Below are 16,446 nucleotides of genomic sequence, written 5' to 3' on the forward strand. Positions count from 1 at the left end.
AGTCTACTCACACCTTTAATAGTATTTATGTAGAATAGACTGTCAGAAATGGTATTCTTAATCAAATGACAGGTTTATTCAATACTTTTTATAGATTGGGGCCAATACATGGACTTAAAAGTTTTCTAGTAAGTCTATTATGTTGACTTCGACTCCAGTGTAGCCTAGAGTATCTCTACCAAATATTGTCTTACCTTGATTTTCAATTACTAATTGATATCAACAACAGTCTGTTTCCTAGCTTTATAACTGCTGGGTTTAAAAGGTCTTCAAAGCTGTTATGCTTGGTACATGTCCTTCTAAGGATAGATTACCATTCCAAATCTCCAGATGAATTTAAAATTACAATAGTTGGGGGGGAAAGAATGTTTGAAATTGGTTCTTCTCAGGTTTCCTGGGCACTGGACATACATCCATTACATTTCTGAAAAGCAGAGGAGAAAGAGACGAATGGACAGGAGCCCCTGTTCTACTCATTCAGGCCACAATTTTAAGACCACAAAAAAGGAAGAAAAAATATTACTTTGGCTTCTTCCAAACTATAAAAGTAGGTATTTGTCACATTTGTTTATATATTCTCTTCTCAGTAGAACACAAACTTTCCTTCCAAGCTGTTGGAGCTGAGATTTTCCAAAGTTGAAATTTGCAGTCAGGGAGCAGAATATCGAATAACACATAAAAAGGATCTTTCCGGTTGAGTTTCTTTTATATAGTTTACAAAAAGAGAGTTGAGCACATGTCTGTCTGATCTTGGCTTAGTTTATATAATCAAAAGATTATTGAAAGAAATGCCATTTTGGCTTGCTCATCTGTCTAGATGGCATTACATCTTATGGAAATGTCTGGTACAAGTCTTCAATTCCTTTCCTCCAATTCTGAAATTCAAAAGATCTGAAAAAATGAAAAGTTTTCTGTAGCTTGTTTGGTGACAAAACCTTACTTGGCCTGAATCATTTGGCAGCAAATGTTGAAAGGAATTGACATAGGTCTATTTATAATGTTTGTTCATTTCTCTTGGAGTGAATATTAGTGTATTTTAATGTAGTAGTGTGGTAATTATAAGATGATGCCCTAGAGCTCTGACGGATCACTGCTGAGGATTCTTTGTAACATTTGGTAGATGTGATGTATTAAGATTCAAAAATCCCACAAAATCACATAGTACAAAAATATCTGGCTCTCAAATTGTCAGATGCGTAGTGTCAGCTCTCGGGTTGCAGGCCAGTGTTGATAGGCGACATAATCATCAACAGAAGTCTAGCTTCTTTCTTAAAGCAGAATTGAAATGCCTCTTTTCTTATGTCTTTTGTAAGGGATCTCTTTTTAATGTACTAAATATAATAGATGGCCAATGTATACTGTTGTCTTAATGATTTATAATTGAGTAATAATATAGCTGGAAGCAAAGAAGATGAGGCATAAATGGATAAATGAAAATGTGGCTAGAAAAAGATATATCTTTAAAGTGACAGAAGCACGATAGATTTTCCAGAAGCATAAGGTTTTGAGGAGGTTGAATTCTAAGAGGTGAGGCTTCCAAATGCAAGGTCTTTTAAAGATGCCCTTTTATTCTTTCAGAGAAAACGAAAAATGACTTTTTGTCCTGTGCTTAAATTAGTCTAGGATACCTGTAATTTCTTAAATACACTGTTTTCTTAAGGATGGAAGAATTGAGATATCCAAAATAATTAAAATTAGTTTATTAATCAGATAGCAATAATTTAAATCATTCTAGCTGAGTACAATAGTCATAATTTAGTTTAACCTTGACAAAAATCATATGAGGAAGTATTGTTTTTCCCATTTTACAGATGAGGAAGTTTCTAGATAAGTCAAATAGCTAGTCAAAGTAATATAATAGTAAATAGAGACAGAGTGCTCAGCCCAAGCAGAGCTCAGATACTTTGTGTTTAATGTACTGTATTGCACTTGATTCCATAACACTATGAAATTCATGGTTTAAAAAATGGACAGTTCTTTGAATAATATAATACTGTATAATATGTGCTGGGTTTCATGTCTCATGAGGGCTTAGTTAAGAGTTATCATAAAGACCCCTCTGGACACAAGCTATATCATTAGGGAAACATTCAGCTGCAGTGAACAGAAGGTCCAATAACAGTGCTTACACAAACAGGAATTTATGTTTCTCACAACAAAAGATCTGAAGGTAGGTTGTTCTCAGCATTAATGTAGTGGATTAAGAATGTCAGGTTCAACGCCTTTGTGATTTATTGACTTTTCTCCCATGGTCCAAAGTTTTCTGCTGCAGTTATAGCTTTTACGCCTCCATTCAAGGTAAGAAGAAAGGGTTGGTAGGAGATAGAGCAGCTATAATTTAGATCTCCCTAAAGTGGGGAGCCCCAGCAGATGCCTAATCATGTGGTCTCATGGCCGCCCTTAGGTGCAAGCGGGGGAGAAAGTGAAAAGCAAAGTTGTGATAATTGAGTCAATCCCGTAATGGCCCATCATCAAGGGCATGAATCAGTCCACTTGTCAAGGGCAACTTAGTAAGTATTTCAGGCTTTGCAGTTTAGATGTCTCTGTAGCAGCTACTCAACTACTGCAGTGGAAAAAGAGCCCATAAACAATGTGTAAATGAATTAGCTCCTCTGTGTCCAAACAAAAAAAGAAAGAGAGAAACTTTGTTTACAAAAACAATCAGTGGAAGGCCAGCATGTGGCTCCTGTCTGTAACCCCAGTACAGCGGCTGAGGAGGGCAAATCACTTGAGCCCAGGAGTTCAAGACCAGCCTGGGCAACATGGTGAGACCCTATCACTACAAAAAATACAGAAATTAACCATGGGTAGTGGTGCACACCTGTGATCTCAGATACTTGGTAGGCTGAGCTGAGGGGATCTCTTGAGCCCGGGAGGTCGAGGGTGAAGTGAGCAGTCATCGTGCCACTGCACTCCAGCCTGGATGACAGAGTGGCATCCTGTCTCAAAACAAACAAACAAGCAAGCAAATACACAAACATAAAAAAAAAAAAAAACAACCGTGGAGAGGATTTGACCTGTAGCTGTAATTTACCAACATTTAACTTAGAACCTGGTGCACTGCTGCCAAGTCAAATTGGGAATTAACTATTAGCAAGGGAAAGGGGTGAGGGTTCCTGAGTAGAAAATAACAGTATCTGCAATTGCTGATAGAAATATTCTTTGGACTTTCTCTTTTCCTCCTACTTTTTCCAAGTTGGAGGGCCCACACTGTTGCACTGCACAGTTGCAAAGTGCTAGACTTTGCAGCATTCCATCAGGAGAACTTGCCGGGAGTTGGTCAGACAGGCTTGAGGCTGGCTGTTGGCCCACACAAACTGAACTGTCTGCTTTTGGTAATGACTGGCTGAGTGCTGGGTACCAGGGTGTGGTAGACAGTGATTGCTGTTTGCCCATTATCCCTTCCCCTCTTTCTTGCTCACTATTTAGCAAAAGGAAGTAATATGCTCAGATACAGAAGTATATTTCCAGCCTCCCATGCGGCAAGAAGTGGTCATGTGACATGATTTTAGCCAATGAGCTACACACGGAAGCCTCTGGTTGGAAAGGTTCTTTACAGGGGCAGCCTCGCTTGTCAAGAGTTTTTTACCTTCTGTCTCCTTTTCCCTTTCCTGCTTGGACAGAGTTATCTTGTAACCACAGTGCAACAAGTGTGAGGGTAAAAGCCCTCTGCTAAAATGGCCAGAGGGGTCCAAGAAGCCTTAGTACCTGAATGACATTGTGGAGCTGCTGTGCGAACCCTGGGCTGGCTGCCTCTGGACATGTTATTACACGAAGAAAGGAAAACCCTTAAACTGCTTAAGCCATTGCTTGATTAGAGTTTTTGTTGTTTAAAGCAGGATGCATTCAGGACAGATATACATCTTGTTGTACTCAACAGAGAGAAAGAAATGGCTCTCCTTCCCACCCAGAGGTCAGGAAAAACAAGACTCCTCATTTCTGGTAACTCTGTGGCAAGACATTAGAGTTAGTCTTAGTCAGGGTTAGTCTCCTGTACTTTTTGCTGTGTTTTGGTTGAGATCGGCTTAATGTATCCCGTTGTAGAGAACACGCTATTAGGTGGTGGCTGAGATCCTGATTTTCCACTTTGGTTCCCACCACACCTTATTTGTTTATTAGGTCACAGAGGGTTCTGAAAATCCATTCAAGCAGTTTAAAGTTATGGTGACTGCATTTTCTCAGCTCAAGTATTGAATGTATTTTGAGGTGCCAAGCAACTAAATTTACTACAGGATTAGAAATATTTCATTATACTTCAATTGGTTTACAGACTGGTCTCATATTTTCTCCACATTTTTTTCTTCATATCTGCACTGTGAGCAGTAAAGTTGGTCATAAAGTCTCTCTTGCTTGATGTATGCTGTGTCTGTCATGGAACTGCAGCTTTGTACTTCCTTAATGATGTCTCTCAAAATCCTTCAATCTTAATGCATATGTTTAACTAAATGTTTTAAACTGCTTTTCGAAACTGAAATATTCTATCTCCTTTCTTCGGGACTTTGGAAGTGGAACAATTTACTTAGAAATGTTCATCAATAGGCATTAGGCGTTTCTTTAAACCTGTTTGATGACTGTCTAATTTCCTTGAAGCTAAAACAAAGTCTTGGAAGAGAACATACGATTCTATATTTCTGTTATAATCACATATTATAAATTAGATGACTCTGAAGTGCCTTGCTTTTCTTAAACCTACCACTTTAATTACCTCTTTGTTTTCACAAAAAGATTCTAGAATTTTCGAAGAGCTTATTTCAAGTGGCTATTTAAAAAGTAACAGTTCTCCAGAGGTTTACAATTTTATATGCTAAAGAAGTTGCATGGTCTGATACTGGTTGCATCCGCTCCTCATTCTCCTCTGACTGGCTCTATCAGCTATGGACTCTACATTGTGAAACCAGAAACTGATGATGTCATGTCTGAGAATTCCATTGTACAGTATTTACAGTGAGAGGGAAGTATTTTTTTTCTTGTTCCTCTTTGTATAAAACACCATACTATTTCTCATTTGCCTAAAATAAATGTGTTCTATGCCCGATTGTTACTCTGAGATGCCTATATGACTTAGAGCCAGTTATCTAAACTGGCAGATGAGTAAGTCAGAGATATGATGTTTTAAAATTAAAATAAGGAATAGATTATCTTTAAAGGAAGATTCTTGTTTTAAAAGCTTGAATAAAGACAACCATAGGAAGGACTCATTTCTAGCTAGTTTATTGGCAATAAAAATAGGATCCATGAGAGACTATTTGGTTAGATTACAATGTACTTCTCTTTGGTTGTCTGCTGGATGTTTCCAACAACTTAAAGCCCTGACGACTTGCTATTTCAGTATTTTTTCTGAAACAGACTCTTCAAGGAAGTCACTGTTTGGACTCAGTAATAACAGTTAAAATAACCAGAATTTATCAAACACTGACCATGTCCTAGCATGGCCTTACTGGCCCGCAGGAGCCTCCATGTATCTTGGAAAAAAGCTCTCTAGGTGGTGGGTGTAGGGCTTGACAAGCAATAGTACCAGATTTTTGAAAGGTGCCTCTCCCTCTGAGCAGATCCAGCCCCATCCCCATGTTAGGCTCAATTTTTTTCCCTCAACAAAGCACCATGCTTCCGAGTGCAATGGACACATTTATATATGGTGTGAAGGGCTTTTGGTGGATTAACTCACTTAATTGAGACGGGGAAAACTTTATGACTTGAGAACTATTATTGGAAGCATAGTGAGCTTAAGTAACTTGCCTAAGGGGGCGGGTGGTGAAGAAGAAGGGCCAAGGGGACTTTCTAGTTTCCAGGGTGGGGCCCCAGTTTTGCTGAGAACTTATCCTGCAATAGAAGAAAACTATCTTCTACCAGCTCAGCAATCTTTTTTTTTCTTTTTTTTTTTGACCAAGTCTTGCACTGTCTCCTAGGCTGGAGTGCAGTGCCTTGATCTCGGCTCATTGCAACCTCTGCCTTCCATGTTCAAGGGATTGTCCTTGCCTCAGCCTCCCAAGTAGCTTGAATTACAGGTACCTACCACCACACGCAGCTACTTTTAAAAATATTTTTAGTAGAGATGGGATTTCACTATGTTGGCCAGGTTGGTCTCAAACTCCTGACCTCATGATCCACCCACCTAGGCCTCCCAGAGTGCTGGGATTACAGCGTGAGCCACCGCACCTGGCCCTCCTCGGTAATCTTGGTATTTGCATGGAACGATTTAGCAGAGCTAGAAACGCATAAGCGCTCAGGCACAGATTTTACAATCGTGGGAGGAAAGGAGCAGGATTTATGACAAACTGAGAAAGCAGCCCAACAAAAGAGGTGTAACAACCCCAAATATCTGAGACAGGTCTCAATTCAGAAAATTCATTTTGCCAAAGTTAAGGATGCAGCTGCGACACAGCCTCAGGAAGTCCTGACGATATGCACCCAAGGTGGTCTGGAGTAGTATTTTTTTGTTTGTTTGTTTTTTGAGACAGAGTTTCGCTCTTGTTACCCAGGCTGGAGTGCAATGGCGCGATCTCGGCTCACTCCAACCTCTGCCTCCTGGGTTCAGGCAATTCTCCTGCCTCATCCTCCCGAGTGGCTGGGATTACAGGCAAGCGCCACCATGCCCAGCTAATTTTTTGTATTTTTAGTAGAAATGGGGTTTCACCATGTTGACCAGGATGGTCTCCATTTGTTGACCTCGTGATCCACCCGCCTAAGCCTCCCAAAGTGCTGGGATTACAGGCTTGAGCCACCGGAGTACAGTGTTTTTATATGTTTTAGGGAGATATGAGACATCAATCAATATGTGTAAGATGTACATGGGTTTGGTTGGGTAAGGCAGGTCAACTGGAAGTGGGGGCTTCCAGGCTAGAAGTAGATAAGAGACAAAAGGTTGCATTCTTTTGAGTCCTTGATCAGCCTTCCACTTAATACACAATTTAGTTTGGCTCAGTGAATCTGCATTTTCACATAAACAATAGAGCAGAGGAAGCAATCACATGAGCATTTGTCTCAGGTGAGCTACAGAGGGAGGATTTTGAGTTCTGTCTGTCTTTTGTCCACAAAGAATTTCCTGTGGACAAATGGTGAGGGAGGTATGTAGCTTCTCATCTTCATAGCTATCTTATTTAGGAATAAAATAGGAGGTAGGTTTGCCTGACATAGTGTCCAGCTTGATTTTTCTCTGGGCTGAGTGACTTTGGGGTCCTGAGATTTATTTTCCTTTCACACTACTGTCTTCAGAAAGAGGATGGTGAGACATTCATAGAACATTGAGGGTTGTATCACTGTAGCCGCAGCCATCTTTCCCTCTCATTAGATTGATATGTCTAGAACTGAAAAGATCAAGATATGAGGAGCATGGAGTTATATTCACACATCATCTGTGGGCTCCAAATTTCCCCAGGATTATTTATTGTCAGTATACATGACAATGAGAAGGAAACAGAGTAAGGAAGGAGTGCCAAGGGCCACGCTGGGGATGAAAGCTACAGAAACCACACATTGCCACACAGGAAGGGTGGCTAGGGTGAGGATGAGTGACTGTTGGGATTAGGGAGTGAGCATTGGGATCGCTGGCAGAGAGAAGGTGACATGGTCCCATCTGAAACCCATGTGACCCCACAGTCTTCTGCCAGAACAGAGAAGCATGTTTGGGAGCTCAGCATTGAAGACTTTAGACTCTTTCCCATGTGTCCTGTTTGAACAATCTTTTTTTTTTTTTCCAGAGGGGAAAAGTGAGAATCGAAAAAACACAGGCTGTGATAAATCAGAAAGCTTTGTATAATACAAACAATAAAAAAGGGTTGGACATCTTCAGGAAGCAGGAAAAACTCCAGCAGCTAAAACTGAGAACAGTGTGTTTAGGAGGCAATGAATACACCATTCTGGCTGAGGCAAAAAACTTGTCTGGTGACATAGTAAAAGACAAGACTGGAAGGTAGGTAGGAGCCAAACTGCAGAAGAGTATGAATTCCAGGAAGAAAATTTACATGTTTTGAACACCTTTTATCTGCTAAGCAATTTAACATAAATGAAGTCATTCCATTTGCACTATAGTCTCCAGTTTTATTTTTAAATTTAACATCATTGTTCTCATTTTACTGATGAGGAAAGTGAATTTCAGAGAGGTTAAGTAACCTATCCAAGTTTAGATAAGGCATTTGAACCTAAGTTTATCTGAGTCCAAAACATGAACACGTTTCGTCGTCCCAAGACAGTAGAATTTAAATAGGGGGCTCTTAAGAAATATCATGAAATTAGTGTCTCAGGAAGATTAAAGTATCTATGGGGAACTGAAGCAGAAAGCCTAGCAGCATGGAGCATTTTGAGGAAGTCATTTCAGAGTACAGCCTAGATCAGGGTGGTGGTAATGGAAAGGGATTGACATCAGAGACGGTCCTGAAGAAGAGTCTGCAGAATTGGCGTCCGACTGAATAACTTATGAAGAAAAGGGAAGAACCAGGTTGAGCAGTGAAAGGAAGACTTGATATGAATTTCTGGGACTGAGTGTCAGGCCTGGTTCTGTTTGCAATGGGAATTTGCAGAAAGCAGGATTTCTTGAAACTGCATGGCCTTGTCTGCAAGGTAAAGAATCAGATTAGGTATCCTTTAAGACTTTACCCAGCTCTGAAGTTCCCGGCATCTCTGACTCAAAGATGAGTCAAGGTTGCAAGCTTGGGTGTTGGAAGAACATTCTTTGATTGACAGAAATACACTTACAGAAAAGGGGGTGGTTAGTTTGGGGATGGAAAAAGGTTTTTTCAGCCTTATTTGTGGCTTTCACTCACATACATCCATGGACTTCACCTGATTTCGCATTGTGAAAATCCCTCCAATCCCTCCCCATTACCATCCTTCTGTCTTCCAGCCACAGCCCTGCATTCCAGTCCCTAATTTCCTCTGCCTTTTGCTGATGCCACGCTGACTAATCACTTTTAGTTTTGCAAAGTGTCTGTAGTTACACTAGTAGCTACCAATCTTCTTACTTTTTCTTGTTTAGAGTAACAAAAGGCAAGACCAGAAAACCCTTTCATACAAATTGTTACCGAAGAAATCTTTCTAGTTCAACATAAGAAATGTGTATCTTGAAGTCATCACCACAATGAGATCTAGAGTATGCATAGAACCTTTCTCCAAATAATTTTTATCCTCCTTAACAAAAATACAACATATGAAAACATAATTGGCAAAACTGACGAATCAGGAAACCATTTCCTTCTTGGAAAGAGGTTTTCAGTAGAGACTCTCTTAAACAGTGAAATTACCTAAAGCATTTAAAATATGACTCAAATGTTAAAAAATGTTATTAGCATGATTGTTTGAAGGTATTTACATAGGTGTAACATAGGGTGCACTTGTGAAAGGAAAGGTAACCATTGTAATCCCATTAGTAATCAACCTAAAACAATGTTTGGAGAAAGTAGGCTGCACCTAATGTTCCAAGATTTTTGCTGACTCAGAAGTGCCACAGGAAATACGGCAATAAACTCTTCCCCAACATTCTAGTTGAGATGAGATTTGCAAAACAATAGGGAGCTCTGGTCATCAAGGTGAATTCTTAGACATCTGTTGACCAAGTCGTTTTCTTTGATGAGTCAGGTAACACTGCAGACAAAAAGGCCTAAATTTCCACCACATGCTTGCAAAGCAGGGCTGCAGGGCAGCGTTGAATCCTTTAGTGAAACAGAGTGGGCTGCTAGCTTGTTATAGGTCTTCAGGGATTTCAGAAAAATCCCCTGCTAGCCGCATGTGTCTCTCAGACCTGCCATTCCATTATTAGAAACTTTCTTTAATGTTAATGAATTTTGATTCCAAGAATATTAGTTAAATGCAAATACATGACCTGGATAACAAAACAGAGATCCAGCATCAATTCCTGCCTCTACCACTTAGTGTCTTTGGAGTTGTAGGTCATTCATATAACCCCTTTTTGTCCCTCTTAATTTCACAAATTTGTCTCTGTTAGTATCTTCCTGTAATGGAGCTCATTATGGAATTATTTAATTTTCAAATGAAGAATCAATATCACCTGGCATGGAATCATAGAGTTGGACGAATGTCTAAAATCTCTTTTACACCATAAGTGATCGATCCCTTAAAGGCAAAAGAATGTACTCAAACTCTAATCCAATAAATGCATAATGTGCTGAGCAGGTCAGCTGTGGAAGAGCAGAAGAGCCTGGCATAGTTCTCAGTCTGCTACTGCTAATGCTTAGGAAGTCTTAAGTAACCATAACAAAAATAACACAAGAGTGTGTCAAAAAGGTAGAGAGAAAGTGAAGACCCAAACTTCTGAAATTTAGTTATAAATCCTAAATTCCTCAGCTAAACTTAAGAGAAGGGCTAACAGATGCAAGCTCGCATGCAGACAACTCACAAAGTCACTAAAATGCTCTTTTTGGGACCCAGGAAGGGATCGTTTGGATGGATTTGGGTACTTTCCGTATTACAGCAATTATCTCCTTTGCTTAGGGATTAAAGCAAATGCTTTATTCTGAATCGTTTTAGTGGAAGGGGAAACATCAAGACTCTAAAACAGCGATATTATATAATTTTTTCCCCTCTGACATCCATACCCACCACTGCCATTCCTACCTCAGTCGTTGAGGTACTTTACTGTTGCCTCATGCACATGCTTTTATTGGCAGTAGGGAAAGTTGAGAAAGGAGAAGGGAGTGGAAATAAGGATGAAGAGAGAAAGACTGAATAGCTGGTTCTTCCCCTGCTGCAGGCATTATCTATTTCCTCACTGAAGTCAGCGGTTGCCTGCACAGGCAGGCAAGGGTGAAGCTCCCTGACAAGGTAGGGCTCCTCAACTTGCCAAAGTCAACTGTGAGGATGCTAACCAGTTTCCCATTCCCTGATTTTAAGAAAACATCCCCAGAAAAACTTGTTATTTCTAAGAGCCTTCAAAAGCTCTTCTACTGGATTTTGTGTTTTGTCATGTGGATTGGGAGAACTATCTCCATTGCCAGTTCCTCCATTATAAATTGATTACAAGTTTCCATCCAGAATTGGAGTTGAAGAGCTGTCAATGGCCATTTCTCTTTTCCCCATTCGCCAAACGTTTACCATTGCAATTGACAGCAAGTGTACTTAGTTTAATAGCCTTACCCAACTTCCTTTGAATCATGTGTTGCTGAAATGGTTGAATCTCTGTTGATAAAACCTTATGAAGTTCACATTTCAAAAAGGTTATTCCCTGCAGTAGACAATCATCTCATCTTTCCAGTAAAACACTGTGTCAAGCTACAAAGTGATGATTACTGTTGGGTGGGGCTTTGAGTTTTCTAGTTGGCAGATAATTTGTTTTCTTAGTCAAAATGACAGTATCTAAGCAGCCTTATTTTTATCAGCAAATTAATTGTTTAAACCTCTTCAAGTAATTAAAAAGTAAACATCAGGAGAGTAAAATGTGACATTTTCTAACGTGGTGGCTCACACTGTATCTGTACCTTCTTGTGCCAAAACCAGGTAATCACTTGTTTGCAATCTGATAATAACTGCATTCACTTATTTCCATGCAAATAGCAGTAGTTTTTGAAATATCACTTGATGAAAAGACATACAAAAGAATATATGATACCAACGTATATGAACACGTGTTAAATAAGGAAAATTTTGATGCAGATAAAAGCACAAATCTAAACAGGCTTTGTTTTTTTGAGAGTATGGTGGGGTGGAGAGGTGTAGAACATAAGAAATATTTATTATTACTCTTATACACCTAAAAAATTTCAGTTAGGTGTATACAGCATTTTTTACAACACATGTTTTTAAGGGTTTCATACCTATATATTTATACAATAGAGCTGTATTCATGTCACATACATTCTTTCCATTAGAGTTGAGCACGGAGATATTTGAATTATTTCACAGTGGTTCATGTCCTGGCATGTCTCATTACGCAGGTACAGTTTTACAGTAAGAATCTATTGCTACTCATAAAACTTTGTGATTTTTAAATGTTTAAATTTCCTTTGGATAGGCAAATTTAAAGATCTGTATCAGTCTTATTTTCTAGAGTCACAACAATTATAAGGGACTATATTTCCTCTTTGTGCCTAAAAGGTTTACGAGAAGAGTCTACCAGTCCTGTAATATCTGGATGTCTGCCTGGGTCCCTGACTGAGCTGCTGTCCTTCGAGCTGAATAGATGATATGAGCTCATCCACACTGGTACTCTCCAGGACTACCAAGTACAGAAGAATACACAGAAGAATGCCCAATTTGGGGATAACCTGTCAAAGGCTTCCTCCCAGGAACTATTCCTAGAACAGTGGCAATGTTTTTGTAGTTCTCATAGAATATGTTTTCCCTCCTACTGATGGCCAATGCTCCTTATGTGAGTCAGAGAGTTAGGAGGCCCAGAAGAGCCTCGAACACCAAGCTGCTTCTTTATCTGTATGCAAATGAAAATATAAAGTTGCTGAGGTTTTCTAGTAGTTATTTAGGTTGATAGTTTAAGAACCACATTCCAATGAAACTTTGGGGAAGGAGGTCCTGTAAACACTTTGCGGAGAATTGTATAAAACCATAAAGAAATTCATTGACTCCACAGCCTGGAGATCAGGAATCTTCCAAATGCATGGCACCCTCTGCAGTTGTGCAATAGTGGCCTTAATTCTATGAGAGTCACCCTGAACAAACAGGGCTCAAAAGTAGCCTAATAGAATTAGCTAAATAGTACCAACTGAAAGTATTAAAAAGAAAAAAGCTGAAAGAGTATTGGAAAAAGACCCATTAAACTATGCGGTTTCATGTCATATTTTCTTTGGGGGAAATCTAGTCTTTCCAGAGGTAGCCAGCAAGGTCCACAGGTATTTTAAATAAGCACTTAACAACACAGGAAATAAAATTACCTAACTCCTTAAGATTTTCTCTAAGACATGAATGTAGGACTAGTGAAGCAAAAGTCTTTAAAAGTAAAGCCAAGACGTGACTTAGGGGAGGCTATTTGATCCTGACAGTAGTCTAGCAAGAGTCGAAATGTTTAGATCCTTTATTTCTTCTTTTTCATTCAGGGCTACGCTGGGTCACTTCTACTTCTCCAGCTGGCACAAATGTAAGGAACCAAGAAGTATTTTTCATTACTCACTACATATAAGTAGTTAATTTTCCATGACAGCTACGTGCATATAAAGTAAAACAGCTTAATAACACATATTTGACAAAATGAATTTTGTAACAATTCATTAACAACACAGAAGAAACTCCCTTTTCTTTCTGTAGTTTTCTATTCTTTTTTCCTGGGATTTCCTCATTTGTACCAGTTGTTCTTCTGCCCTGCCTCTTCACCTGTACTCTGAATTTCTGTAAAGAATGACTCTCTAACTAGTTGTGTAATCCTGGGGTCTTGCTGTCTTTCAAATACATAATGACACAGATTTGAGGACTATTGGATGTGAGTGAAGAGAGGGACTGAGGGGAAAACTTTGTAATGATATCTGAGGGACTGGTGTAATTTATAGGTTAAACACCATGCCATTTTAATGCAAAGAAAAATGGATGGAGAGAAAGACAAAATGAAGCAAAACCAAATCATAATCTGTTCTCCGGGGCTTTCCTGATCTATCTGCTCAATTTATCTGTCATTAATTCTAAAACAAGCATCCTAACATTCAGGTGTTTGTTTATTGATGCAATTCAAAAGTTCTCAATAGTTACTTTGCAGGATAAGAAATGAAAAGGTAAGTGAGGCACTGTTCCTGCTATGAAGCTCATCAGAAATTTGATTATTAAGCCTCTTAATACCTACTCCTGAGTCCTACACCCATAACTCTCAGAATTTTGGGGAAGTACAGTTGTAAGAAATCTTAATTATGGAAAAGAAACCCATTTTTCCTGTTTTCACATTTTTGCTAAGGCAGGGGTTGGCTCAGGTGTACTGGAAAAATGCTCTCCTTATACGTTTAGGTTTTTCTCAGGGAGAGGGTATACAGGAAAGAGTCTCGTTAAGCCATGCCCAAGGGGGAGCCTGCAGTCAGAGGCCCTGCCCAGCAGAGCCAGTGGAAAGAGCTGTTTTCTGGTCCCTGGAACCTGGTGAAACATAAAAGCCCTGTGGGAGCTCCAGAACCATGGGCAGAGAAAGTTCTATCTCTTCTTCAGTGTGGGATATATAAGAGCCTCCCTGCTGCCAAGACTCCTGCTCACTGAATATCACCTCTGTGATAAATTCTGGCAGGCTTCCAGACCATTCTTGAAGAACACTACTGCTCCAGGGCTCTATGAGATGCTGACAGCTGAGGTCAGACCCAGAGTGGTCATAGTTCAGGGGAGTCTAAAGGCTGGGGTGCCAACCCTGGCTCTCTCTCAATTTCTCTGTCACCTGGAAACTATCACTTGGCCTGTTTCTGAGATATAGCTGACATATAATTTAAGGTTGTTTGGGGTATCAATATCAATACACTTGTGAGTATATCTGGCACATAGAACACATTCAATACATGTTTGCTTTAACCTAAAGGATCACTGACCAGAACCAAATCCAGCCGGCCGCTGGAGGAAGAAGCCCTCCTCTCAGCTTTATAACAAGATCAGGTGATGCTCATGACTTCAGTATGTGGATAGGCCATGAAACCTTGACTAAGGCCACCTACTAAAGGGTTAGGGTGGTATGGTGCCACCCCAAAACAGGTATGTGAATTCTCCAGTTTTTTCTGCATTAATGTTTCTCTTCACCAACCTTCAATAATCAGAATTAGATTGGATAGTTATTTCATTCTATGTTTCTTCCCAGTTCTTATTCTTTATCAAGGGAAATGTGAGGATTCTAACATGTATTTTTTTGTTTTTTGTAGAGTCAAGGTCTCGCTAAGTTGCCCAGGCTGGTGGTGTACTTTTGGCCTTAAGGAATCCTCCTGCCTCAGCCTCTCGAAGTGTTGGGATTACAGGCATGAGCCAATGGCCTGGCCTGTCTTTCTTATTCATGGTACAATTAACGTGTTTTCAAAAGAAATTGTGGTGGCAATTGCCAAATAAATTTACAAATTCATAAAATTTGTAGTTGAAACATTGGCACATAAATAACCTGAATGGAAAAAGTGAGGGCCGTGACCTGGATGTTTATTTGTTTTTCCACAATCTGTTCTAAGCACATTATCGGAGTATCCATGCTTCTCTTCAGGACAAATAGTTCTGTTGGAATGATCAATTCCTGGCAGAATTTAGAGCATGCAGAAACTTAACACTCTGGAAATGGCTCATTTTAATCTAATTGTTGGCATAGGTAGATTTTTCCTGAGGTGGTTGAAAGTGCTTTGGTCACTTGAATAAAAACTGTGTAGATTACTTGGAATTTCAACAGCTTTAAAGGACATTTACCTACAACCTTGATTTTTATAGTACTTCATGCCTTGTTAACCAGCAATAAAACTGACCACTATTTGTAAAAAATAAAGCTCAAAGACCCCTCTGATCTTTAAATGAGAATACCAGATAATAACTACTCACTGCTTATTCTCAGATTTGTATAAGCTGTAAGTATATACATAATTAAATCAATCAAATCAACAAATATTTATTGAGCACTAAGAATTGCCTGAAGGGCTGAAAACAGAGCAGTAACAAGACTAAAGAGACCCCTGCCTTCTTGGAGCTTATAGTCTGGTCAGGAAGACAAACATTGAATAAGCAGTCATCAGTGTAACAAGGATCAGCTTCAATGTAGAAAGCAGCACGTTTGGGAATGTCTGGTAGGAACTTAACTGCCGGAGAGGAAAGGCTTCCCAGAGGAAACCCGAGACCTGAAAGGTGAGTGTTAGCTGGGAAATGAGGAGGGGCTAATAAACAGATTTGGATTTTCTTTTTCCTTAAGGAGTGTAATATGCTTTAAGCATGATCACATGATCACATTTTCTTTATAAAACCATTACCTTGATGTATAAAAAATAGACTAGAAGTAATGCACGAGCAATTACCAGGAGTGTAATTAGGAGGATATTACTATAGCTTAGGAGACAGAGGATTGTGGATGTCATATGAAAACACGTATTTTCTATGTATATGGAAGTAAAAGGAATATGACTTGGTGCCTAATTAGATATAAGAAATGAAAAATGCTGTGTAGGGTCCAGGAGGTAAATCACGGATTATGTCCAGCTATCTGTTTATCACAAAAGCAAGTAGTAAGTTCATGGTAATTTGGTTAAGCTGATTAATACAGTAGGTAATAAAGTTGCTTAAAACCAAACTCAGCAAAATTTCTCTTACCTGATTTGTATGCCTTAATGTAATTAGAGAACTGCTGATTCCAAACCTTATTTAATGATGTGCATGTAGTTTCAATTGATCAATGGAGTTAAACCCAAAACATTTCAAATGTCCATTCTGCAATTTCAAAGCAGGTCCAAACCAGATGATTTCCACTTTGAAGGGCCTAAGTCAAATATAAACCCTATTTCCATATTTTGAAAATTTCTTCCTTTCCAGGAATTATTAGTAGAGTATGAAAATCATACTTTTTTTACTTGTTTT

At 39.3% G+C, this 16,446-nt stretch overlaps 1 long non-coding RNA gene across 1 annotated transcript; it reads left to right on the plus strand.

The window, feature by feature from the left end:
• The first annotated feature begins 7,000 nt into the window (after nt 1-7,000).
• Nucleotides 7,001-16,116, plus strand: LOC118148897 (uncharacterized). Its single transcript, XR_013532634.1, has 4 exons — nt 7,001-7,909; nt 12,043-13,036; nt 14,438-14,607; nt 14,772-16,116. It is a non-coding gene; the product is annotated as an uncharacterized LOC118148897 (long non-coding RNA).
• The last annotated feature ends 330 nt before the right edge of the window (nt 16,117-16,446 follow it).

This window comes from Callithrix jacchus, chromosome 2 (genome assembly GCF_049354715.1).
Source record: "Callithrix jacchus isolate 240 chromosome 2, calJac240_pri, whole genome shotgun sequence".
Classification (NCBI taxonomy): domain Eukaryota; kingdom Metazoa; phylum Chordata; class Mammalia; order Primates; family Cebidae; genus Callithrix; species Callithrix jacchus.